A 27378-nucleotide genomic window follows, 5' to 3' on the forward strand; every position below is an offset into this window, starting at 1 on the left:
TATCATTTTGGGCAACTCCAACAATTCTATGGATGGCCAAACCAAATCGTTGTACCATTGAACTCTTCATCTGAGGAATCCTCTTGTATGTTATCTCCACAACTCCGTCACATCCTGATACTTGTCATAACTAGAACTTATCAACCCTTTAAATCTAAAATTCATATATCGTATCTTCAGAGTATCATCTCCCCACACTTGCTCTTTCTTCATTCGTGATGAGGAGACAATATAATATCACAGTTTACTGATTCAAATTCATTAATATCTATAGAACTCTTAAAACTGTCTACTTCTAAAATCAGTTTGGTGATTTATATTTTCCTAGGAATTTGTCCATTTGGTCTATGTCTTTCAATGTATAAGGTATATTGTTTCCCATAATGTTCCCATAATTTTTACATTCTTTCCTACATTTGGATTTATGATCTAGTTATCATTCTTAATGACTGTCTTCTCTGGGCTTTTTAAATTAATTTTGATGAATGTTTGCCCGTGTTTTTATAATTTCTATATGGATATTTTCATCTTATCTATTACATTTGTCTATTTTTTTTTTTTTACTTTCTTCTCTTGTAATAGGTTTTTTTAACATTACTTTTTAAAAAAATTCTGGCTTTGAAAGGGAGACAGAACATGAGAGACTCCTAACTCTGGGAAACGAACTAGAGGTGGTGGAAGGGGAGGTGGGCGGGGGGTTGGGGTGACTGGGTGATGGGCACTGAGGGGGGCACTTGATGGGATGAGCACTGAGTGTTATTCTATATGTTGGCAAAATGAACGCCAATAAAAAATAAATTTATAAAGAATAAAAAAAACAAAAAATAAAAAATTCTGGCTTTATATGCTTGACTCACTACTGTTCAGACCTTTTTATTTAGTAAAATAAACATTTCATACTATAACTACACTAAATACCAGTTTAGTTGCATTTCATAAATCTGATATATAGTAATTCATGGTCTTCAGTTAAAATATTTATAAATTCCATTGTACTTTCTTTGTTGACCATGAATTATTTATGTTTCCCTGTCACTTTCTAGATATATATTTTTACAAATTTATCAGTTATTGATTTCTATTTTTTTTGTGTTTTGGTCAAAAATGTGGTCTTTATAATACTTTGAAATTTGAACTAACTTGCTTTATGATAAAATATGGTAAATTCTCAAATATGTTCCATGCAGCCTTAAAAATAATGAATTTTCCATAGTTAATATATACAGTCTATTTAATAATCACACACACAAAAATTGGTCAGTTATATTAAGCTTCTTTATTTTGATATAAAATAAATGCAGGAATATAGAAAACCTATAATTTTACTATTTTTAAAATCTCTTTGAAATATGAAACACTGTCAGGATAATGTTAAAATCACCCTATATTTGGTGAATTTTTCTACTTCCTTCCATTTAAAAAAATTTTATAGCAAATTTATATTATTAGGTGAAATCAAGTTTGGAGTGGCTCAATCTCCCTAAGGACCTTACCCTTTCTATCTATTCATTCCCTTTTTAAATATTTAGTAATTTCTTTTAACTAAAATTTATTATACCCAATATTAATATAGTCATGCTAGCATTATTTTGGCAAATATGCAATAATTGCCAGTCCTAAAAGTAGGAATTTTACATATATTAAGTATTAAGTTTAATATTCATAAAAACTAAATGATTTAGGAAATATATTAGTATTCATTCTTTTTACAGATAAGTAAATAGAGGCACTGAGTAGTTTGCCTATGGTCAAAAAAAATGCAAAATGATATGGCTAGGGCTTCAAATGCCAACTCCCTGAACCCTTTGTGTATTTACTGTTTCTGCCAGTTATTTTGTCCATGAAGATGAAAGAGTTTATATAGCAAGGAAATCTCCAATGAATATGTAAAAATCATGGCCAAAATAACTACAATTACCTAATACAGAGCTAAGCACACAATAGATATTGAATAAATTATATCATTATGCTGCAGAGTGACTATATTATTCCCAATAAAAAAACAAAGCTTAGATATAGATAAGGAAGCTAGGGTAGATAATGTAACTTTCAAAGAGAGACACACTAGATATAATTAGCAAAGGCATGGTGTGGAGCCCAGTCAGGCTGATTCCATGTTCTTTCTAGTAGGATATACAAAATCTCTCTTCAGGTTGTTATTTCCACTTAAACAAGAAAGTTATTGATAGTAGCACTTAAACATCATCTGGGATTAAATAAAACTTGAATTTAGGTCTCAATTTCTCCAACATAAGAAGATAGATAATAATAGTACCTACTCTTGAGAGCTGTTGTGAAAATTAAATGAGGAATTAATGGATATAAAGTGCCTAGTTCAATGTCTGATACATATCAATTAATTCAAAAGCTTTATATTTGTATATGTTTTCTAAATAAGTTGACTAAATACACTGGGCTTCTACAGCTTTAAATATCTACACTCAATCAAATGCTAAGTTTTGTAGTAAATGTTCTCTTATGAATTCCCAGGAATATTTTAGAGAAACAAAGGCTAGCAGTAGGAAAGCCTATGCCATCTGCTTCATACGTTAAAATTTAGCACTGCCTTATAGGTTAGTTTATCAAGAACTATTTCATGAAATATAAACGTCCATTGTTTTATTAGTAGCCCACTGTTTATTGCTAGATACAAGCCCAGAATATTCACAATTAAAAAAAAAAGAAGACTCTCTAAATAATAGACTTACGACTGATTTTTTTTTTGGGGATAACATCTTTTCAAAATAAAGAAAGTAAGAAAATGAATTCAATGAATCATTGAAATAGTCTACAACTTGAGAGTTGTTCTCTATATTGTAATTATGCATGTGTTACAATAAGCTTTTCAAGAGTTGACTTCAAGGTGAGAAAAAGACACAAGAAATGGGTGCTTCAGGGTGAAGGACTCTAATTGGAGTGACATTCTATGAAGTTTTACTAGTAGAAGATAAATAAAATCTATCAGTTTTTTTCTTGGTATTGACATTATTGAGTAACTTCTGAAGTAGTCTTTTTGTTTTGAAAAAAAATCCATTAAGATAATAGTACTTCAGTATAAAAGTGTTAAAAACAGAAAATATAAATGCAAACCATTTATAATTTCACCAATCGAAGATGGCCAAGATTGACATTTTCATGAATTCCCTGATATTCTACCTTTTTTTCCTTGATGCAATAATTGGTAACCATGAAGCTACCTATGTGAATGCCTATCTCTGCGAGTTCTGACAATTCTAAGCAGAGACTCTTGTTTACAGAAGATAGAAAATGGGATGGCGAGGAGGCCAAAGCTACGATCTAGATTTTATTAACACTGTACTCTAAGCCAGATTCTAAAAGTATGGTCCATGGTCCAGCAGCATCAACATCGTGGGAGAACTTGTTAGAAATACAAATTTTCCAACCTGCCTAAGCATTATTGAATCACTAAGCCTGAGTGTGGAGACCAATAATTTGTGCTTTAACATGATCTCAAAGGGATAGTGATACACACTAAAATTTTAGAACCAGTATTCTAAGAAATTTTGCTACTTGGAAATGCAAAGTCAGGTGAGAATGGTAATAGCTAACAATTAGGAGTACTCACTTTGATGCAAGTACTCTTTTTTATTTTAATATGTACATATGGGGTAAGTACTATTATCTCAATTTTACAAATAAAGAGATTAAATTACCCAAGGTTACACAGATAATAAATGGTAAGATCATATTAAAAATCTAGGTAGCCTATCTCCAGGAACCCTGCCTCCAGCCAGCACAATATATTACTTTCTACAATAGAATACTAAGGCAAAATTAGCCTGAATATCCCTATTTACAATGCTACGTAGAATTAAAGAAACTTTTCTCAAAAATACTTCTTACACCACATGGTGTTCCCCATTAAGAACATTAATGGTGGAAGGAAATTTTTTTGTTCTTTAGTTCTCTTCTTGATCAAGGCATCTGCAAACTTACTAAATACCATGAAAATAAATTGCAATATACTAGTTAAAATTGGGGGCCAATAGTTATGCAGTTCTCAGTTCTCAGTTACCGCCTCATGTAATAACAATGGTATCTACCTAGAAATAAATATGTGAGGACTGATTTAAGCTCTGTGTGTATATGTGCGTACACTAGTACAAGCATATGTGTGCAAAAGAGAAGGAGGTAAAGTACATTCTGTAGCTTTGGTTACAGCATTTACATGTTATAGGGTAAAATCTAACATATATGACTGATATGAATTATATAAAGATGTGAAGAACTGTCAGATTGTCAGTGTTCTGGAGATTTTGAGGGCCCTGGGGAGTAACAAAAATTTTTAAGGAACTCTCTTAAATTCAAAAACTAAAGGAGACCTTTGCCTGGATATTAAAGTTACCAATACTGAAAGTTATTTTTTCCTGCATTTTGAAAAGGTTTCAGGGTTCTAGCTGTGGAAATTGTTTTGAAGGATTTTCAGATATGAACACTGCCTAAGGGAATTCAATCTCTAGCCATTCAAGTCTAGTACTCCATATTTAACTGACAGACAAGCTTGTTGCATTTTCTTGCTTAAGTTATTAGAAAATTACTTTTATTATTCTACTTGAAAAATTACAGAAGTCAGCTAATTGGAGCAGAATTTCATTACAAAATTACCTGGAAACTTTCAGTATTGAGAACTTTAATATTCAGTCAAAGGTCTCCCTTAGTTTTCAAATTTAAGAGAGTTCCTATAAAATTTTCATCACTCCCCAGGGCCCTCAAAATCCCCAGAACATGGACAATTTGACAATTCTAAACATCTTTATATAATTTATATCAGTCATATATGTTAGATTTCACTCTCCCACCATATTAGAGATTCTTTGAGAGGATGTACATTCTCCTATATGGCATATTACTAAACATGAAAAGGCCTAATGTTCCTTTAATTCTCATACATATCCATCATTAAGCCAAGATTATACATACATAAGTGAAAAAAGAGGCATATCACAGAATGTCCACCACACAACCCATTCAGAGGTTCTTTACCTCCCCCTCAATTGTCTGCTTATATTAAGAAAAATCTATTAACCCAGATTGCTCTTAACCTCACATTCTCACAAGTAGAACAAGCAACCTTTGTTTTCCAAACAACTCACATTACTGCACATAGTCTTTATCCTCCTGGTCTTTATGTTCTTTGTATCCTCTGGGCCTAACACTCATTTCAGCTCAAATAAGAGTCCTGTTGATTCACTGTCTTAACAATTTCCATGCTATATAGATTCTTTGTATCTATGCTATTAAATTTCATTCTCTCCCATTAATCTGTGTCATCTCAAATGGATTCTTGTTCTAGTTAGAAGTACCTTGAAGGGTAGCAAAAATATTTCTATAACATAACATTTCTAAACATATTTCTATAACAAAAATATTTCTATAACATATAATGTAAATTACATGGTAAACAGTTTAAATTCAAACCAGTTGTCTTAAATATGAACAGTTTCGGTAAATGATTTGAAGAGAAAACAAATTGAAACTAAGGATTTAAATGAAAAGGATTATATATGGATTCCAATTATCCTTATCTATTGGTTCTTCCATAATCCTTCCACATCATTTAAGTTAATTGGGCTTTTCTCTGTACACAAATTTACCCAGAATTAGGTGGTTATACTAATAAATGTGAAATCTTCAACAATATTATAAAATTCAGCTTTTCCCAAACATAGTAGTGAAAGAGTATCCAGTTATTGCTTTAACTACCTCCATTTTGACCTTAGTCTATACTTTCTTTTTTTAGAATTTTTTTCAAGTAAACTCTATCCCTAATGCAGGGTTTGAAATCACAGCACCAAGATCAGAAGTCACAAGCTCTACCAACTGAGCAAACCAGGCATCCCTGTATAATCTGACAAAGTTCTTTCCAGTCTCATTTTCAACTTAAGCAAAAGACCTGGAGGCCAAAGAAAACTGTGATGGTAATGGAAATTACCCATTCAAGCAAAAGAACTGCTCAGAAACCCATGACAATGATCAATCAACCTGACCTTTACCAGCTGCCTACATATACCCAAGGATTTTTGTTCGCCATTTTCCTTATATAAAGCTGTAAATAGTTTCAGGACATTGGAGAAAGTCTTTGAGACATTAGTATCTTCCAAGTGTTGGCCTCACCAAAATAAATTCCTTTTCTGTTTCACCAACACTAGTATTCCTGCCTTTGGATTATGTTAGCAGTATAGCCAATCTGGGACTGTTTGGGACTGCCAAAGCCAGGTGCGCCTGCACCCTTGGACGCCTATTATAGTAGCACTTTAAGTAGGTAAATTAGAAGCCTTTCTTTATTCCAAATGATAATATATAGAATTATGCAGTGGAGTTGGAGTTAAAATTTTTCCTATAACTTTCATTTTATATTTACTGCACTCTTTGTTATAGTAAAGAATGTAGAAAAGTGGCCTGCATGAAAAATAAAAAAATAGGTATTTAAAGCCAGGTTCCTTTTAAAATGGCTGAGGTATAGCTCCAAGTTAAGACTCACTGCACTTACCCATCCATAACAAGCCTTCTATTTTTTTTTCTATGCCTCACACCCATTACAATGGGTTGTAATGGTTCTGCACATACAAATGCAAGTGTACCTTCTACTCCAATACATACTTATCATTCTGAAAGGTAAATTCATTACCAGTGCTATGGATTACAGTTCTATACTATACATTTACAAAAATCCTAATGAAAAGAATAAATTATATGAGAAGAAATTACCAGCTACTAATATATTCCCCAATACCAGGGGCCCTGAAATTCTTTAACATGTGTCAAAACCACTTCCAGTGATTACAGCATCAGTGTGGAAAATGGGGAAAAAAGTGAACATGAATGGAAAATAAGCTTTCTTTTTGCTTTTGTTTATATAATAATGTGGTTATGCAGTCAATTAAGTGAATGAAGTAAATTGTTAGGTTGTAAAACACAGGTTACATACCACATACATACTGTTATTCTAAATAGGGTACATTTCACAGCTTTACTACTCAAGAGTAACAGGATAGGCGCAATTACATGAAGCACTAAGATAATTCCTTTCAAGGCACTTCTCCCTTGAAAGAATTTCCTCTCCCCTTAAAGTGCCCAGAAACTACAAATACTATGTTGCTTCCCTATGATTTCATTAGTACCAAAGTGCTCCACTGCCCCAAATATTTCCCTTCAAAAGACCCAGAAATCATCACATTACTCACAAGTTTGACTAGAGATTATACAGGCCCTGGTGATGACAATTTCTTCATCTGAATAATTGACAACTTATATATAATGGCCTCTGAACTAGATTAGACCTGCACATGTGCTTGTTTTGAACACAAGGCAATTAAAAATTAATCTACATTTAAAACAAAGAATTTTCACATACACATCTAGATTCTGCACTTCCTTTGAAGACTTGAAAACAGGTAAGATTAAGCTCACATTCCTTTTTTTTTTTTTTAAGATTTATTTATTTATTCAGAGAGAGAGAGAGAGGCAGAGACACAGGCAGAGGGAGAAGCAGGCTCCATGCAGGAAGCCCGACATGGGACTCCATCCCAGGTCTCCAGGATCACACCCCAGGCTGCAGGTGGCGCTAAACTGCTGTGCCACCGGGGTTGCCCTAAGCTCACATTCCTAAACAGAAAACAAGGACTTTGTATAAGTCACGACTAGGAAAGTGAGAATTCCAGTCCCCTTCAATGTCCTTCTAGCTGGACTAAAAATCAAATTAACATGACACAGATTTACAGAAAAAAAAAATTAATTTCATATGTATACAGAATCAGCAGATACACAAAAATCAAAAACCAATCAGGCAAAATGAGGTATGCATGTCCTTGTGAACTAAGGAGAAGGAAGAATGGTTGGGGACTTCAAAAGAAAGAGATGTAATGCACAGGGCAATAAGGATAAGAACAAATGTCTAGTAATTAGATGTGGGCCCTGCCATACAGGTTAGACAAAATTTATCTATGGTAATAACTCCTATTTGAGGAAAAACCCACCCCCTTTTTTAGATTCTCCTATATAGTTATAGGAGGGGCAAGACTTTCTTTTGATCCCACATGTTCTTGATTGCCTTCAAATTCAAAATATTCTGTATGCCAAAGCGATCCATCTTGGGGTGGCCTGCCCTTAGCCTCTACATATTTCAACTGAGTATGAGTTTCTTCTTCTGCAAAATGAAGATAATGCTATCTGTGTAAAAGATTATGATTAAATTAGATCATAAACACTGAATATACTATGTATTAAGCACTTAAAAAATGATAATAACAAATATCATTGATTAGTGTCTTCCCTCATTAGATAGGACAATTTGGCATCAAAATTCTGCCCAAGATTTTTGTCCCAATGTAGATGCTGAACAGTAGTTGCCATTTAGTCAGTATGCTTCTACTAATCATTTCCTTGTGTAGGGAAACAAATTTGCCACCCATGATAACCCTCATAGGCATATTGAATATTTTAAGGTGGTTATTTCTGAGAGATTATAAATACAGGAGAAGCCCTGAAAATCTAGTAGAAATTACCCACTTGTAGGAGACAGGACATATTTACATTTATTTTTAAAAATGTTGGGTGTCTGGGTAGTTCAATGTATTAATCATCTGCCCTCAGCTCAGATCATGATCCTGGGGTCCTGGTAATGAGCCCTGCATTGGGCTCACTGCTTAGCAAAAATTCTGCTTCTCCCTCTCCCTCTACCTGCCACTCCCTCGGCTTGTGCTCACTCTCTGTCAAATAAATAAATAAAATCTTTAAAAAAAAACAAAAGAAAAGAAAATCTCATTTCTAATGGTATCAACTCAAAGTTCCAGGAAGAGGATGATGACTCAATCACCATAAACTATAATTTGAGGAGACAAGGACTTACATCTATAACACAACATAACTCTTGTTTACTGAGCTTTTATTGGTAACTTCCCATAACTGACTGCCCACTCTCAATATCTTTTGTCTTTATCTGAGGATGGTATCTCAGGTGACAACTTTGGCCATTTCAGGAGTTATTCAATTTTACTGGCTCTCTCCCATACATACATACTTACATTTGATTTTTTTTCTTCTGTTAATAATAGTCATGTTGGGGGGCCTCAGTAGCTCAGTTGGTTAAACCTCTGCCTCGGGCTCAGGTCATGATCCCAGAGTCCATTGAATACCCTGCCCAAGGGGGAGTTTGCTTCTCCCTCTCCTTCTGCCCCTCCCTCCTGCTTATGTGCTCTATCTCTCTCAAATGAATAAAGAAATCTTTTTTAAAAAATGGTCATGTCAACTTGCTTCTTAGGTTAGCCAGAAGAACCTTAAAGAGTAAAGAAAATGGTTTCCTCCCCAATGCTTATAATAAGAAAACTTCAATTTTTCAAAATCTGTAATAAATGGAAAGGACTTGCGTATTTCAAAGACAATAGGAAAAGGACCCTAAAACATGCTAAATGATCATCAAATACTTTACATATTTCCTGATTTCTAAACAAGGAGGATCTTGCCCACAATGAAAAGTGCTAATTTAAAGTTTACCTTCATTTGGAATTATATTGTTCTCACTTTCCTTATTTCAAAATGGTCATTCTAAGTTTCGAAGTCTTAAGACATCAAAAAAATCCCAAGATATCTAGGTAATGCATTAAAAACAAAGTTGTCATACTTTACTTTTAAAAATCTGTTTGAAGTCATGATGTGTTCAGGATAAAAAAGATGTTTCAACTTCTGAAAAGGTCACTCCTATTCTCTGTATGTTCCTATCCACCCTTCCCCTAAATCAATTTCTACCTTTTTCTGACTTGCTCAGTGCTCTTGGAAAACTATTTTCTTTTAATAGAATTACTAGAACTCGCTTAATGGTTACATTGATTTATTTAGTTAGTAGGCACCAGGAGAAGATTGGGGGTGGAAAAGAAAAAGGGATAGAAGAGAGGTCATAGAGGAGACATCCCTCTATTCATGAAATCTATCCACACTTAATGGCACTGTGTCTAACTGTGTTTCTTGTATGATCACAGTTCAGTTGGTATAGGACTTCTTAGCCAACTCCAAACTCTCTAAAGTCCAGCAATGCAATTCTCTTTCTGTGTCCTTTAAGGCCTAAATATGGTTATGGCATCCCACTGTGATTGATTCCAGGGAAACTACACAATTCTTATCTAGTTCCCATATCTTGAGTATTCCCCTCTAACAGATACATTGAATCATTCGATTAGATTCTGTCTCCTGACAAGACCCTGATTGATGAAGAATCTACTACCAATTCTGCTATTTTGTTTAAAAGCTTTTATATGGCCTTAATTTTTATTTTTTTATTTTTATTTTTTTTAAAATTATTTATTTATTTATTTATTTATGATAGTCACAGAGAGAGAGAGAGAGGCAGAGACACAGGCAGAGGGAGAAGCAGGCTCCATGCACTGGGAGCCTGATGTGGGATTCGATCCCGGGTCTCCAGGATCACGCCCTGGGCCAAAGGCAGGCGCCAAACCGCTGCGCCACCCAGGGATCCCTGGCCTTAATTTTTGAAGTATGCTTCCTAAAGCAATAAAAATAAAACCCATGAAGAGTATAAAATGATGACTAAATGAAGTATATATTATGTAATTAAATAGTACGACTGTTTCTTTTTGGAAAGGCGAGTTTGCATAAATGTGTACCATTTTAACATAATATATTTTACTATGGCAGAAAACACTGAATAATTACCAAATAAAGTAATCCTAGTGGCAATACTATCATTCATTATGAGAGAATGTCAATTCTCAAATTAAACTCCTGAATCAGTTAAGGATGGTTGATGAGCACTACAATATTCTGAGTATTGGAGATACTGATAATTTAATAAAGCACTTTTTTAATGCTGGGATTGAATATGCCTTGTAAATCAAAATACCAAGAAATAATTACTTTTATTGAAACCAAATCTTTGGGATACTCAAATAAGTAATTTTGACACCTTGGCAACTACAAAAGGCAAGTATCAACTATTCATGATGACAACAAAGATTCACTAAAAAACAAATGTTCTGGGGCCTATCTGAACCAAAGATAAAATTACTTCATACCATTTAACTTATAACTAAAATAGTGGACAATTATCATGGCTATGAACTATGATATGACATGTCCCTAAATTCCTAAAATATTCTAAAGAGCATATTGAATTATTAAAGGACCCAAGACATGCTGTCTAGTTTTGGGTTTCAGTACAATTAAGTGCACCATTTTGATATTATTGATAATTCTTAATGTACATATATTTTAGGTTTATTTAAGGAATAGTGTTAAATATGTATTTTATACAAAATGTACTCAAAACTACGGATAAGGGATGCCTTGGTGGTTCAGTGGTTGAGCATCTGCCTTCAGCTCAGGGCATGATCCCGGGAACTGAGATCCATTTCCGCATCGGGCTTCTTGCAGGGAGCCTGCTTCTCCCTCTGCCTGTATCTCTGCCTCTCTCTCTATGTGTCTCTCATGAATAAATAAATAAAATCCTAAAAAAAAAAAAAACTATGGATAAAATGACAGAATAATAATGTTGTATAAATATTCTGGACAACCAAGAATAATTTTGAGTGTCAATAAATATTCTATCTCCCTATGACAGATATGATGAATTTGTTTCTTATACCCAAATATATTAAATAAAACTGTAAAATTAAGAGGTTAAAATATATATTAAAATTATAACATTCTTATAAATTTATAAATTCTCTTACCTCAGTTGATACATTTATAACAATCAGCAAAATGCTAGCTTATGAGTATTTTGGATAAATATTTGTATTCCTTATTTTTTTTATTTGATAATGTATTCTGTTTTAGGCTGTCTTTAGGCATCTGTGATGGCGACAAGGATATTCATCACTCTCAAAGATGATGCATTTAAATAATTTTGAGATTGAGTGGTTAAAGAGTAAAATGCTCAGGACACCTGGGTGGCTCAGCAGTTGAGTGTCTGCCTTTGGCTCATGGCATGATCCTGGAATCCCAGGATCAAGTCCCATATCAGGTTCCCTGCATGGAGCCTGCTTCTCTGCCTGTGTCTCTGCCTCTGTCTGTGTCTCCACCTCTGTGTGTGTGTGTGTGTGTGTTTCACGAATAAATAAATAAAATATTTAAAAAAAAAAAAAAGGAGTAAAATGAGAATCCCTGGGTGGCTCAGCGGTTTGGCACCTGCCTTTGGCCCAGGACACAATCCTGGAGTCCCAGGATAAAGTCCCACATCGGGCTCCCGGTGCATGGAGCCTGCTTTTCCCTCTGCCTATGTCTCTGCCTCTCTCTCTCTCTCTCTCTCTCTGTGTGTGTGTGTGTGTGTGTGTGTGTGTGTGTGTATCACGAATAAATAAATAAATAAATCTTTAAAAAATAAAAAAAAGAGTAAAATGCTCAAAAATATAATACAAAGTAGAATGCATTTACTTATGGTCTCTCAGGTCAAATAGAATCTGCTAATGTTTCTCTAAAAAACGGGGTAGAAGTGAGAATGGTGAAAATTAACTAGGCAGGAAACCACAAATGTTGGAGAGGATGTGGAGAAAGGGGAACCCTCCTGCACTGTTGGTGGGAATGTGAACTGGTGCAGCCACTCTGGAAAACTCTGTGGAGGTTCCCCAAAGAGTTAAAAATAGACCTGCCCTACGACCCAGGAATTGCACTGTTGGGGATTTACCCCAAAGATACAGATGCAATGAAATGCCGGGACACCTGCACCCCGATGTTTATAGCAGCAATGTCCACAATAGCCACACTGTGGAAGGAGCCTCGGTGTCCATGGAAAGATGAATGGATGAAGAAGATGTGGTCTATGTATACAATGGAATATTACTCAGCCATTGGAAACGACAAATACCCACCATTTGCTTCGACGTGGATGGAACTGGAGGGTATTATGCTGAGTGAAGTAAGTCAGTCGGAGAAGGACAAACATTATATGGTCTCATTCATTTGGGGGATATAAAAAATAGTGAAAGGGAATAAAGGGGAAAGGAGAAAAAATGAGTGGGAAATATCAGAAAGGGAGACAGAACATGAGACTCCTAACTCTAGGAAAAGAACCAGGGGAGGTGGGCGGGGGGTGGGGGTGACTGGGTGACGGGCACTGAGGGGGACACTTGATGGGATGAGCACTGGGTGTTATTCTATATGTTGGCAAATTGAACACCAATAAAAAATAAATTTATTTAAAAAAAAAACAAACGGGGTGGAGGGGCAACCCAGGTGGCTCAGGGGTTTAGTGCTGCCTTCAGCCCAGGGAGTGATCCTGGAGACCCAGGATCGGGTCCCATGTCGGGCTCCCTGCATGGAGCCTGTTTCTCCCTCTGCCTGTGTCTCTGCCTCTCTCTCTCTCCTCTCGGTGTTTCTCATGAATAAATAAAACCTTTAAAAAAATAAAAAATAATAAAAAATAAAAAACGGGGTGGACATCCCATTGCCAGGTATCATTTGTGTTTCTTATACAAGTGGGTAATACAGGGGGCATGCCAAAATGAGTTCAATTTTTGAAAAGTAAAATTTTCAACAATGGGATTTGGGGAAGAATGTGCCAGTGGACACAATATTTCCTTCCTCTACCTCATCTTTTACCTCTAGGTCTAATCAAAACAAGTATTTTATCAATTGTGCCACTGAATCATACCAAGTCTTCTTGCATACAATCTTTAAAGATTCAAAATTACTTTTCATGTTGCAGCATCACTGATCTTTCTAAATAAATCACATTTCTGAAAATGCCATCCAATGTATTGTCTTTGGTTTCTCAAAATTTGCAAAATTCAAATGCCTTAATAAGGTATGTCAGGGGGGATCCCTGGGTGGCTCAGCGGTTGAGCCCCTGCCTTCGGCCCAGGGCGTGATCCTGGAGTCCCGGGATGGAGTCCCACGTCAGGCTCCCTGCATGGAGCCTGCTTCTCCCTCTGCCTGTGTCTCTGCCTCTCTCTGTGTCTCTCATGAATAAATAAATAAAATCTTAAAAAAAAAAAGGTGTGTCAGTGCAACTATCTTGTCATTAACAACCCCCATCCTTATTTTAAGTATATTTCATGCTCTAATTATACTAAACTGTTTACAGCTCCACACATATTTATTTCCTCTCTCATATTTGGAATGTTACACATGCCTGGCACACCCTTTACCACTCCATAATCGTTTTTCATAAGGTTCACACTTAACAGCCAAAACAATCTTCCACCAGGAAAACTCCTGGGACTCTCAAAGACTATTAAATACTCATCCTTCATTTTACCAGAGCAGTCCGTAACTCCTTGTTCATAACACTTAATCTTACTGTATTTTCATTGCCTGTTTGTCTACTTTTTTCACTACACAACAAACTCCAAGAAAAGTTCCATCTTGCTACTCATTAGATCCTCAACTTGTAAAATAATCATTCCAAATACTTTACTGTTTTTATTAAATGTTATTTAAATTCAATTTGCCAACATATAATACCCAGTGCTCAGCCCATCAAGTGCCCTCCTAGTTCCCGTCACCCAGTCACTCCATCCCCCCACTCTCCTCCCCTTCCACACTTTGTTTGTTTCCCAGAGTTAGGAGTCTCTCATGGTTTGTCTTCCTCTCTAATATTTCTCCACTAAGTTCCCCCCTTCCCTTACGGTCCCTTTGACTATTTCTCATATTCCACATATGAGTGAAATCATATGATAATTGTCTTTCTCCTACTGACTTATTTCCCTCAGCATAATACACTCCAGTTCATCCACATCAATGTAAATTGTAGGTATTCATCTTTTCTGATGGCTGAGTAATATTCCACTGGGTATACATACATTTTCTTTATCCATTCATCTGTCGAAGGCAATTGTGGCACATTCCATTGTTTGGCTATTGTGGCTTTTGCTGCTATGAACATTGAGATATAGATGTGATCTGTCCTCTTTCATTCATGATTTTATGATTTGGACTCTTTTCTTTTTAATAAGTGTGGCTAGGGGTTTGTATATCTTATTAATCTCTCAAAGAACCAGCTCTTGATTTTGATTATCTGCTCTACAGTTCTTCTGGTGTCTATTTCATTGAGTTCTGCTCTAATCTTTGTTATTTCTCTTCTCTTGTTTGTTTTAGACTTTATTGCTGTTCTTTCTCCAGTTCCTTCAGGTGTAAGGTTAACTTGTGTATTTGAGATTTTTCCAAATTTGGGGGGGGGGGGAGAGAATTGTACTGAAATGCATTTCCCTCTTAGAACTGTCTTTGCTCTATCCGAAAGATTTTAAACAGTTGTGCTTTCGTTTTCATTAGTTTGCATGAAACTTTTTAATTCTTATTTAATTTCCTGGTTGACCCATTCATTTTTTAGTAGGATGCTCTTTAATCTCCAAGTGTTTGAGTTCCTTCCAAATTTCTTTTTGTGATTGAGTTCTGCTTTCAAAGCACTGTGGTCTGAAAATACACAGGGAATAATCCCAATCTTTTGGTATCAAATGAGATCTGATTAGTGACCCACTATGTGGTCAATTCTGAAGAAAGTTCCATGTGCACTTGGGATAATGTGCATTCTGTTCAATTAGGATGGAATGTTCTGAATATATCCGTGAAATCCAGTTGGTACTGTGTGCCATTCAAAGCCTTTCTTTCTTTGGTGATCTGTTGCTTGGAAGGTCTGTCTGTTCCTAAGAGCGCCATGTTGAAGTTTCCTACTAATAATGTATTATTATCTATGTGTCTGATTACTTTTATTTTTAATTGGTTGATATACTTGGCTTGCTCCCACATTAGGGATATAAATATTCATAATTGTTAGGTCTTCTTGGATAGACTGTTTAAGTATGATACAGAGTCCCTCTTCATCTCTTAGTACAGTCTTTGATTTAAAATCTAATTGGGGATCCCTGGGTGGCGCAGCGGTTTGGCGCCTGCCTTTGGCCCAGGGCCTGATCCTGAAGACCCGGGATCGAATCCCACGTTGGGCTCCCGGTGCATGGAGCCTGCTTCTCCCTCTGCTTCTCCCTCTGCCTATATCTCTGCCTCTCTCTCTCTCTCTCTCTCTCTCTGTGACTATCATAAATAAAAAAATAAAAATAAAAAATAAATAAAATAAAAAAAAATAAAATAAAATCTAATTGATCAGGATGCCTGGGTGGCCCAGCACTTAGGCATCTGCCTTTGGCTCAAGCGTGATCCCAGGTCAGGGGATCAAGTCTCTGCCTCTCTCTCTCTCTCTCTCTCTCTCTCTCTCTCTGTGTGTGTGTGTGTGTTTCTCATTAATAAATAAATAAAATCTTAAACACAAACAAAATCTAATTTATCTGATATGAGGATTGCTAGCCCAGCTTTCTTTTGAGGTCCCTTTGTATGGTAAATGGATCTACACCCTCTCATTTTCAGTCTGAAGGTGTCCTTAGGTTTAAATGAGTCTCTTATAGATAGCATATAGATGTGCCTTGCTTTTTTATCCAGCCTGATATGCTGTGTGTTTTGACTGGATCATTTAGCCCATTCATGTTCAAACTATTGAAAGATATAAATTAAATGTCGTGGTATTACCTATACAGTCCCTGTTTCTGCAGATTGTTTCTTCGGGTTCCCTCTTTGCTTACAGAGCCCCTCTTAATATTTCTTGTAGAGCTGGTTTGGAGGTCACATAATCTTTCATTTGCTGTCTATCCAGGAAACTTTTAACTCTCTTCCTATCACAAATGACAGCCTTGCTGGATAAAGTATTCCTGGCTTCATGTTTTTTTCATTTACTACCCTGAATATATCATGCCAGCCTCTTCTAGCCTTCCATGGCTCTGTGGATAGGTCTACTATTAATCTAGTATTTCTCTCCATATGAGTTAGGAATCTTGTCTCTAGCTGCTTTTAGGATTTTATCTTTATCTCTGAAATATGCAAGCTTCACTACTCTATGTCAGGGTGTTAATCAGTTTTTGTTAATTTGGGGGGTGAAAGGTGTTCTCTATCTCTTGGATATAAATCTGTTTCTGTCCCCACATTAGGGAAGTTCTCAGCTATGATTTGTTCAAACATAGTTTCTGGTTCTCTCTCTCTCTCTCTCTCTCTCTCTCTCTCTCTCTCTCTCCACAGCCTCTGGAATCCCAATAAGATGGATGTATCCCTTTCTCAAACTATCATTTAATTCTCAGAATCTCTCCTCATGGGATCTTAGTTGTTTTTCTCTCTTTTCCTCAACTAACTTCCTTTCCATCAACTTGTCTTCTATATCACTCACTCTCTCGTCTGCTTCATTCACCCTACTTGTTAGAGCATCCACTTTAGACTGAATCTCAGTTAAAGTATTTTTAATTTTGGCGTGATTAGATCTCATTTCTGCAGTAAGAGAATCTCTAGAGTCTTTTATAATTTTTGCAAGAGCCACGAGTATTTATATAATTGTAACCCTGAATCACATCTCTGACATCTTACTAAATCTATATCCATTAGATATGTGGCAGAGAGTATTACTTCTGGTTCTTTCTTTTGCAGTGAATTCTTCCTGCTACTTATTTTGTCCAGTGCAGAATGGCTATGTGAATGAGCAGAGTCAAAAATATCAAACACATCCCCCAGCAAAATACACCCTAGACAATTACAAAGATGTCAGAGAACCAGAAAATAAAAGAAAAAAAGACAACAAAAGTGAAAAACTAACTTAAAAAATAGTAAAAGTTAGGACGTCTGGGTGGCTCAGCAGTTGAGTGTCTGCCTTCAGCCCAGAGCATGATCCGGCGGTCCCAGGAAAAAGTCCCGCATGGGGCTCCCTGCATGGAGCCTGCTTCTATCTCTGCCTCTGTCTCTCTCTGTGTCTCTCATTAACAAATAAATTTTTTAAAAAAACTTAAAAAAACAGTAAAAGTTTTCAAAAGTGGAAATGGAAATGGTGCGGAAGAGAGAATATAGTCTCACAGAGTGAAACAAGATGGTAATCCTCTTGGTTTTCAGTGCATTTTGGTCTATATGTTAAAAAGGTCCTATATTCCAAATTTATATAAAAGAGCAAAACTAATATAGAAAATCAACAACGAGGACAGGAAAGCTCCATCTGGAGAAGCAGGAGCTTTGCCAATCTTCCCGGGCAGAAAGGGGCTCGCAGGGAGTTAGAGCAGGACCCCAGGAGGGCGGGGATGCCCTCGGGCTCCCTGGGACACTAACAGTCACCTGTGCCCCGGGGGAGAGTGCGCCGAGCTCCCTAAGGGCTGCAGCGCGCACAGCGGGACCCGGAGCAGCTCGGAGGGGCTCGGGCGGCGGCTCCGCGGAGGGGGCTGCTCGGCCGGGAGCGCGAATCCAACAGCGCAGGCCCCGGAGCACAGGACGCCGGGACACAGCCCAGGATCCGGCCTCCCCCGGGACAGGCAGAGACCGGGAGGGCCCAGGACAGCGAGGACGTTCCTGCCCCGAGCTGAGCAGATCAGCGGCCCCGCCCCGGAGCCTCCAGGCCCTGCAGACCGAGAGCTCCGGAGTTCCTGCGGGGGCTGAATCCAGGGCTCCAGAGCCGGCCCCGCCACTGCGGTTGTTCCTCCTGCGGCCTCACGGGGTAAACAACCCCCACTGAGCCCTGCACCAGGCAGGGGGCAGAGCAGCTCCCCCAAGTGCTAACACCTGAAAATCTGCACAACAGGCCCCTCCCCCAGAAGACCAGCGATACGGACAATTTCCAGGGGAAGTCAAGGGACTTAAAGTATACAGAAACAGAAGATACTCCCCCGTGTTGTTTTTTTTTTTTCTTTTTTTGCTTTTTGATTTCTGTTTGCTTCCCCCACCCTTTTTTGCCCTTTCTTTCTTTCTCTTTCCCTTTTTCGTCTTTTTTTCTCTTTTTTCTTCCTTTTTTCTTTTCTCTTTTTCTCTTTTCTTTCCTTCTTTCTCTCCTCTCTTTTTCTCCTTTTCCCAATACAACTTGTTTTTGGCCACTCTGCAGAACAAAATGACTAGAAGGAAAACCTCGCCTCAAAAGAAAGAATCAGAAACAGTCCTCTCTCCCACAGAGTTACAAAATCTGGATTACAATTCAATGCCAGAAAGCCAATTCAGAAGCACTATTATACAGCTACTGGTGGCTCTAGAAAAGAGCATAAAGGACTCAAGAGACTTCATGACTGCAGAATTTATATCCAATCAGCAGAAATTAAAAATCAATTGAATGAAAAGCAATCCAAACTAAAAGTCCTAACGACGAAGGTCAACGAGGTGGAAGAACGAGTGAGTGACATAGAAGACAAGTTGATGGCAAAGAGGGAAACTGAGGGAAAAAGAGACAAACAATTAAAACACCATGAAGATAGATTAAGGGAAATAAACGACAGCCTGAGGAAGAAAAACCTACGTTTAATTGGGGTTCCCGAGGGCGCTGAAAGGGACAGAGGGCCAGAGTATGTATTGGAACAAATCCTAGCTGAAAACTTTCTTAATCTGGGAAGGGAAACAGGCATTCAGATCCAGGAAATAGAGAGATCCCCCCCTAAAATAAAAAAAAAAAAAAAAACATTCAACACCTCAACATTTAATAGTTAAGTTTGCAAATTCCAAAGATAAAGAGAAGATGCTTAAAGCAGCAAGAGACAAGAAATCTCTGACTTTTATGAGGAGGAGTATTAGGGTAACAGCAGACCTCTCCACAGAGACCTGGCAGGCCAGAAAGGGCTGGCAGAATATATTCAGGGTCCTAAATGAGAAAAACATGCAACCAAGAATACTTTATCCAGCAAGGCTCTCATTCAGAATAGAAGGAGAGATAGAGCTTCCAAGACAGGCAGGAACTGAAAGAATATGTGACCTCCAAACCAGCTCTGCAAGAAATTTTAAGGGGGACTCTTAAAATTCCCCTTTAAGAAGAAGTTCAGTGGAACAATCCACAAAAACAAGGAATGAATAGATATCATGATGACACTAAACTCATATCTTTCAATAGTAACTCTGAACGTGAACGAGCTTAATGACCCCATCAAAAGGCGCAGGGTGTCAGACTGGATAAAAAAGCAGGACCCATCTATTCACTGTCTACAAGAGACTGATTTTAGACAGAAGGACACCCACAGCCTGAAAATAAAAGGTTGGAGAACCATTTACCATTCAAATGGTCCTCAAAAGAAAGCAGGGGTAGTCATCCTTATATCAGATAAACTAAAATTTACCCTGAAGACTGTAGTGAGAGATGAAGAGGGACACTATATCATACTTAAAAGATCTATCCAACAAGAGGACTTAACAATCCTGAATATATATGCCCCGAATGTGGGAGCTGCCAAATATATAAATCAATTAATAATCAAAATGAATAAATACTTAGATAATAATACACTTATACTTGGTACATCAATCTAGCTCTGTCTACCCTCGATAGGTCTTCTAAGCACAACATCTCAAAAGAAACGAGACCTTTAAATGATACACTGGACCAGATGGATTTCACAGATATCTACAGAACTTTACATCCAAACTGAACTGAATACACATTCTTCTCAAGTGCACATGGAACTTTCTCCAGAATAGACCACATACTGGGTCACAAATCAAGTCTGAACTGATACCAAAAGATTAGGATCGTCCCCTGCATATTCTCAGACCATAATGCCTTGAAATTAGAACTAAATCACAACAAGAAGTTTGGAAGGACTTCAAACAAGTGGAGGTTAAGGACCATCCTGCTAAAAGATGAAAGGGTCAACCAGGAAATTAAGGAAGAATTAAAAAGATTCATGGAAACTAATGAGAATGAAGATAAAACCATTCAAAATCTTTGGATACAGCAAAAGCAGTCCTGAGGGGGAAATACATCGCAATACAAGCATCCATTCAAAAACTGGGAGGAACTCAAGTACAAAAGCTAACCTTACACCTAAAGGAGCTAGAGAAAAAATAGCAAATAGATCCTACAACCAGCAGAAGAAGAGAGTTAATAAAGATTCGAGCAGAACTCAACGAAATATAGACCAGAAGAACTGTGGAACAGATCAACAAAACCAGGAGTTGGTTCTTTGAAAGAATTAATAAGATAGATAAACCATTAGCCAGCCTTATTAAAAAGAAGAGAGAGAAGACTCAAATTAATAAAATCATGAATGAGAAAGGAGAGATCACTACCAACACCAAGGAAATACAAATGATTTTAAAAACATATTATGAACAGCTATACGCCAATAAATTAGGCAATCTAGAAGAAATGGACGCATTCCTGGAAAGCCACAAACTACCAAAACTGGAACAGGAAGAAATAGAAAACCTGAACAGGCCAATAACCAGGGAGGAAATTGAAACAGTCATCAAAAACCTCCCAAGACACAAGAGTCCAGGGCCAGATGGCTTCCCTGGCGAATTCTATCCAACGTTTAAAGAAGAAACCATACCTATTCTACTAAAGCTGTTTGGAAAGATAGAAAGAAATGGAGTCCTTCCATATTCGTTCTATGAGGCCAGCATCACCTTAATTCCAAAACCAGACAAAGACCCCACCCAAAAGGAGAATTACAGACCAATATCCCTGATGAACATGGATGCAAAAATTCTCAACAAGATACTAGCCAATAGGATCCAGCAGTACATTAAGAAAATTATTCACCATGACCAAGTAGGATTTATCCCCGGGACACAAGGCTGGTTCAACACTTGTAAAACAATCAATGTGATTCACCATATCAGCAAGAGAAAAACCAAGAACCATATGATCCTCTCATTAGATGCAGAGAAAACATTTGACAAAATACAGCATCCATTCCTGATCAAAACTCTTCAGAGTGTAGGGATAGAGGGAACTTTCCTCAACATCTTAAAAGCCATCTACGAAAAGCCCACAGCAAATATCATTCTCAATGGGGAAGCACTAGGAGCCTTTCCCCTAAGATCAGGAACAAGACAGGGATGTCCACTCTCACCACTGCTCTTCAACATAGTACTGGAAGTCCTAGCCTCAGCAATCAGACAACAAAAAGACATTAAAGGCATTCAAATTGGCAAAGAAGAAGTCAAACTCTCCCTCTTCGCCGATGACATGATACTCTACATAGAAACCCCAAAAGCCTCCACCCCAAGATTGCTGGAACTCATACAGCAATTTGGTAGCGTGGCAGGATACAAAATCAATGCCCAGAAATCAGTGGCATTTCTATACACCAACAATGAGACTGAAGAAAGAGAAATTAAGGAGTCAATCCCATTTACAATTACACGCAAAAGCATAAGATACCTAGGTATAAACCTAACCAAAGAAGTAAAGGATCTATACTCTAAAAACAATAGAACACTTCTGAAAGAAATTGAGGAAGACACAAAGAGATGGAAAAATATTCCATGCTCATGGATTGGCAGAATTAATATTGTGAAAATGTCAATGTTACCCAGGGCAATTTACACGTTTAATGCAATCCCTATCAAAATACCATGGACTTTCTTCAGAGAGTTAGAACAAATTATTTTAAGATTTGTGTGGAATCAGAAAAGACCCCGAATAGCCAGGGGAATTTTTAAAAAGAAAACCATATCTGGGGGCATCACAATGCCAGATTTCAGGTTGTACTACAAAGCTGTGGTCATCAAGACAGTGTGGTACTGGCACAAAAACAGACACCTAGATCAGTGGAACAGAATAGAGAACCCAGAAGTGGACCCTGAACTTTATGGTCAACTAATATTCGATAAAGGAGGAAAGACTATCCATTGGAAGAAAGACAGTCTCTTCAACAAATGGTGCTGGGAAAATTGGACATCCACGTGCAGAAGAATGAAACTAGACCACTCCCTTTCACCATACACAAAGATAAACTCAAAATGGATGAAAGATCTAAATGTGAGACAAGATGCCATCAAAATTCTAGAGGAGAACACAGGCAACACCCTTTTTGAACTCGGCCACAGTAACTTCTTGCAAGATACATACACGAAGGCAAAAGAAACAAAAGCAAAAATGAACTATTGGGACTTCATCAAGATAAGAAGCTTTTGCACAGCAAAGGATACAGTCAACAAAACTCAAAGACAACCTACAGAATGGGAGAAGATATTTGCAAATGACATATCAGATAAAGGGCTAGTTTCCAAGATCTATAAAGAACTTATTAAACTCAACACCAAAGAAACAAACAATCCAATCATGAAATGGGCAAAAGACATGAAGAGAAATCTCACAGAGGAAGACATAGACATGGCCAACACGCACATGAGAAAATGCTCTGCATTACTTGCCATCAGGGAAATACAAATCAAAACCACAATGAGATACCACCTCACACCAGTGAGAATGGGGAAAATTAACAAGGCAGGAAACCACAAATGTTGGAGAGGATGCAGAGAAAAGGGAACCCTCTTACACTGTTGGTGGGAATGTGAACTGGTGCAGCCACTCTGGAAAACTGTGTGGAGGTTCCTCAAAGAGTTAAAAAGACCTGCCCTACAACCCAGCAATTGCACTGTTGGGGATTTACCCTAAAGATACAGATGCAATGAAACCCCGGGACACCTGCCCCCCAGTGTTTATAGCAGCAATGTCCACAATAGCCAAACTGTGGAAGGAGCCTCGCTGTCCATCGAAAGATGAATGGATAAAGAAGATGTGGTTTATGTATACAATGGAATATTCCTCAGCCATTAGAAACGACAAATACCCACCATTTGCTTCGACATGGATGGAACTGGAGGGTATTATGCTGAGAGAAGTAAGTCAATTGGAGAAGGACAAACATTATATGTTCTCATTCATTTGGGGAATATAAATAATAGTGAAAGGGATTAGAAGGGAAGGGAGAAGAAATGTGTGGGAAATATCAGAAAGGGAGACAGAACATAAAGACCCCTAACTCTGGGAAACGAACTAGGGGTGGTGGAAGGGGAGGAGGGTGTGGGGTGGTGGTGAATGGGTGAGGGGCACTGAGGGGGGCACTTGATGGGATGAGCACTGGGTGTTATTCTGTATGTTGGTAAATTGAACACCAATAAAAAATAAATTTATTATAAAAAATAAATAAATTTAAAAAAAAGAAAATCAATAGCAACAACAACAAAAACAAGAAGAAAAAAGAGGGGCGTGAAATGGAAGGAAGAGAGAACATAATCTCACAGAGTGGACCAACACAGTACAGTGCTCCACTTAGTTCTGAGTGTGTTTTGGTCTGTATGTTAGAATGTATTAAATTCCAAAATTATAAAACAAAATAAACCAAAGCAAACAAAAAACCCCCCCAAAACTCAGATATATACACAAAAATTAAATTGAGTAATTTATAGGAAGCCAAAAATGAAGAGTATTATCTATGACATGTAATGGTAAAAATATGAAAGTCAAAAGGAAAAAAGCTTAAAAATGAGGAGTTGACAAAATATTGTAGTTAAGACAGGAAAAAAGAAAAAACAATGGAAAATTTAATTTGAAAGATAAATCATAGGGAAATAACATCGAGTTCTATATACTATTTTCCCTCAGTCCTGGAGTTTTCCAGTGATGCTTGGTCAGTAAATTTGCTGTTCCCCTGTTCTTTCAGCTGTTCTTCTGGAGGATGGGCCTGCTGCACTTATTCTCAGGTGCCTGTGCCTGGGCAGAGATGCCCTGCCCCTTGCCAGGTGGCTAGGCTCAGTGTAAGCTGTTTCCCCTGTGAGGTCTTTGTTCCCTGGAAGCCACCTCTCTTGCAAGAAACAATCACATTTCTTTTTTTTTTTTTTTTAAGATTTTATTTATTCGCTCATAAGAGAGAGAGAGGCAGAGACACAGGCAGAGGGAGAAGCAGGCTCCACACAGGGAGCCTGATGTGGGACTCGATCCTGGGTCCTCAGAATCAGGCCCCGGGCTGAAGGCAGCACCAAACTGCTGAGCCACCAGGGCTGCCCAACAATCACATTTCTATTTGTAGCATTCCAGCTATTCTTTCTTTATATCTCAGGTAGAATGCATAGGTGTTCAGGGTGGTTTGAAATTTATCTAGCTAAATTTGGAAGACCAGATGAAGAGAAGACCCCTACTCTTCCACCATCTTGCCTCCGATCTCTAAATTATTATTGTTACGTGAACAGGCTTCCTAACTCATATCCACAGATTTTTCACTCTAGAGAATCAGTGGCCAAGAAGGGAATCTGCAATTGTGAGAGCATTAAAGTCTAAAGGTGGAGACGTGCCATTTTGAGTGTCTGTCATATTTGGAAACCCAATCTATATAGTGGTATGCTACATTAAGATGTCTCTCAGGATGCCTGGGTAGCTCAGCCATTGAACATCTGCCTTCGGAATCAGGGCATGAGGGATTGAGTCTCACACCTGGCTCCCACAGGGAGCCTGCTTCTCCCTCTGCCTATGCCTCTGCCTCTCTGTGTGTGTCTCTCATGAATAAGTAAATAAAATATTTTTTTAAAAAGATATCTCTCTTGTATGTTTTATTTATTTATTTTTAATTACAAGGTTTTCCCTCTTTATTACCAATGATGGATGGGCACATTAAAAACATCATGTCAAGGTAGAGAATGCTCTCCATGATATATGTAATAGGAGAAAACCACTTTATTATTGAATAAGCACTAAAGCAGATTACAACTTGCATGATAGGCAATCTGCTGGGAGATTACAAGGACAGAAAAAATTCCACCATATATATCACCAAGAAGTTATAATCCATTACATATATATTTTCATGAATAAACAAAATTCGTCTTCACAAAAGAGGACTTTACAACATGGCTTATTATACATTCTTTCTTAGTTCATCCCAAATTTACCTGTCATTGCAGAAGCCATTTGTTTTAGTTAACTGACTCTGTATTAAGGAAAAATAAAACTTCTATCACCAGGACAAGCATTTGGTTATAGGTCAGAGCAAGGTGACAGTGCACAGGTCAGAGCACAGTGACAGGGAGATAGAGGCACTATATTCCTTGATGTTTACATTTCAAAGAGATGGCTCCCAGACCCTTAAGGAAAACACTCCTGAGTTGTAAAGCTCAAAAGAGGCTTACTTAGATTTTAAAAATATCTATAGAGATATCAAATGGAAAGAAGAAGGAGTCACAAACAATAGGTTTCTCACAGAAATGTACTGAAAAACGGAGGGGGAAAGGTCAGTTTCCCCGTTGGCAGCAGGAAAGAAAACAGTTTTTTTAAAAAATTACCCTCAACACCATGCAGCTCAAATAATTACAGCTTTAATATGCAGGCCTATCTAAAAGACAATATTTTCTTTATCACAATCCATACACTTTACACAGTACAGAATAAATGTATTGAGAAACACATGTCCATGGCATTAAAAAACATATATGTTTATGTGTGTGCTGATATGATGCACAAATTATATCACTAATCCACATCTTTCACTTGAACTCAAGAATCATATACAGATGATATATTAAAACATATAAAGAGTGGTATTTCCAAGGTATTTAACTATCATAAGAGACACCAGTATATATCCCATATAGTTATGCTGCATATATGCAAATGTCCACTAAAATTTTGAAGAAATAATTGATAGGTATGTTAAAGATAATGTGTTTGAACTTCTATCACTAAGCTGCTGGTATCATAGACTTTCTTATATTGTTAAAGTTGACTCCATTTTTCAGTTGCTTGGGCCAAAAAAGTAGGAGTCATCACTGACTTCCCTATTTCTTTTATATTCCCCACCCAGCATATCAGGAATTGTTTTCTCAAACAACAAAAATGTGTACCCAAATCTAAACATTTCTTAGACCCTCCACTGTTAAGAGTACACTACCATTTTTTAACTGGATTATTGTAAAAGCACCACTAATTACACTCCCTGCTTTATATCATATGCTCCTATACTCTCTTCTCCATAGAAAAGATTCTTTAAAAACTCAAGTGAGATCATATTTCTCTTCCATTTTTTTTGAGGATTTTATTTATTTACTTACTTATTTGTGAGAGAGAGAGTGATAGAGAGCAGGGGGAGGAGAAGAACAAGCCAACTCCATGCTGTACGCAGAGCTCTGCCTCATGACCCTAGCTATAATCAAGAGTTGGATGCTTAACCCATTGAACCACCCAGAAGCCCAGATTATATTTCTCTTCTGTTCAAATCTCCAATGATACTGAATTTTACTATAGTAGAAGTCAAAGTCTACAAAATGGTTTACAAGTCCCACAAGGCCCTGGTTAATTCTGACATCTTATCTCCTATACTACTGCCTTTGTTGATCACTTTACTACATTCATAGTAGCTCCTAAACATGCTAGGTGTGCTCTGGCTATGAAGCCTTTGAACTACCTATTTGTTCTGTCTTGAATTCTGTTTCCTCACCTATTGGTATGGCTCTGCTCTTCACTTCCTTCACCATTTTTGGGACGTCCATTTTGTAAATATATTTTAGTTAAGACAAAAGTTATATAACATAATATTCACCTTGTTAAAGTGTAAAATTCAGTGTTTATTATTTTTACAGAGTTGCACAATAATCACCATTTTACAATTCCAGAAATTTTTCAACAGCTCAAAAGGATACTTCCTATTT

This window comes from Canis aureus, chromosome X, assembly GCF_053574225.1.
Source record: "Canis aureus isolate CA01 chromosome X, VMU_Caureus_v.1.0, whole genome shotgun sequence".
In the NCBI taxonomy this organism is placed as follows: domain Eukaryota; kingdom Metazoa; phylum Chordata; class Mammalia; order Carnivora; family Canidae; genus Canis; species Canis aureus.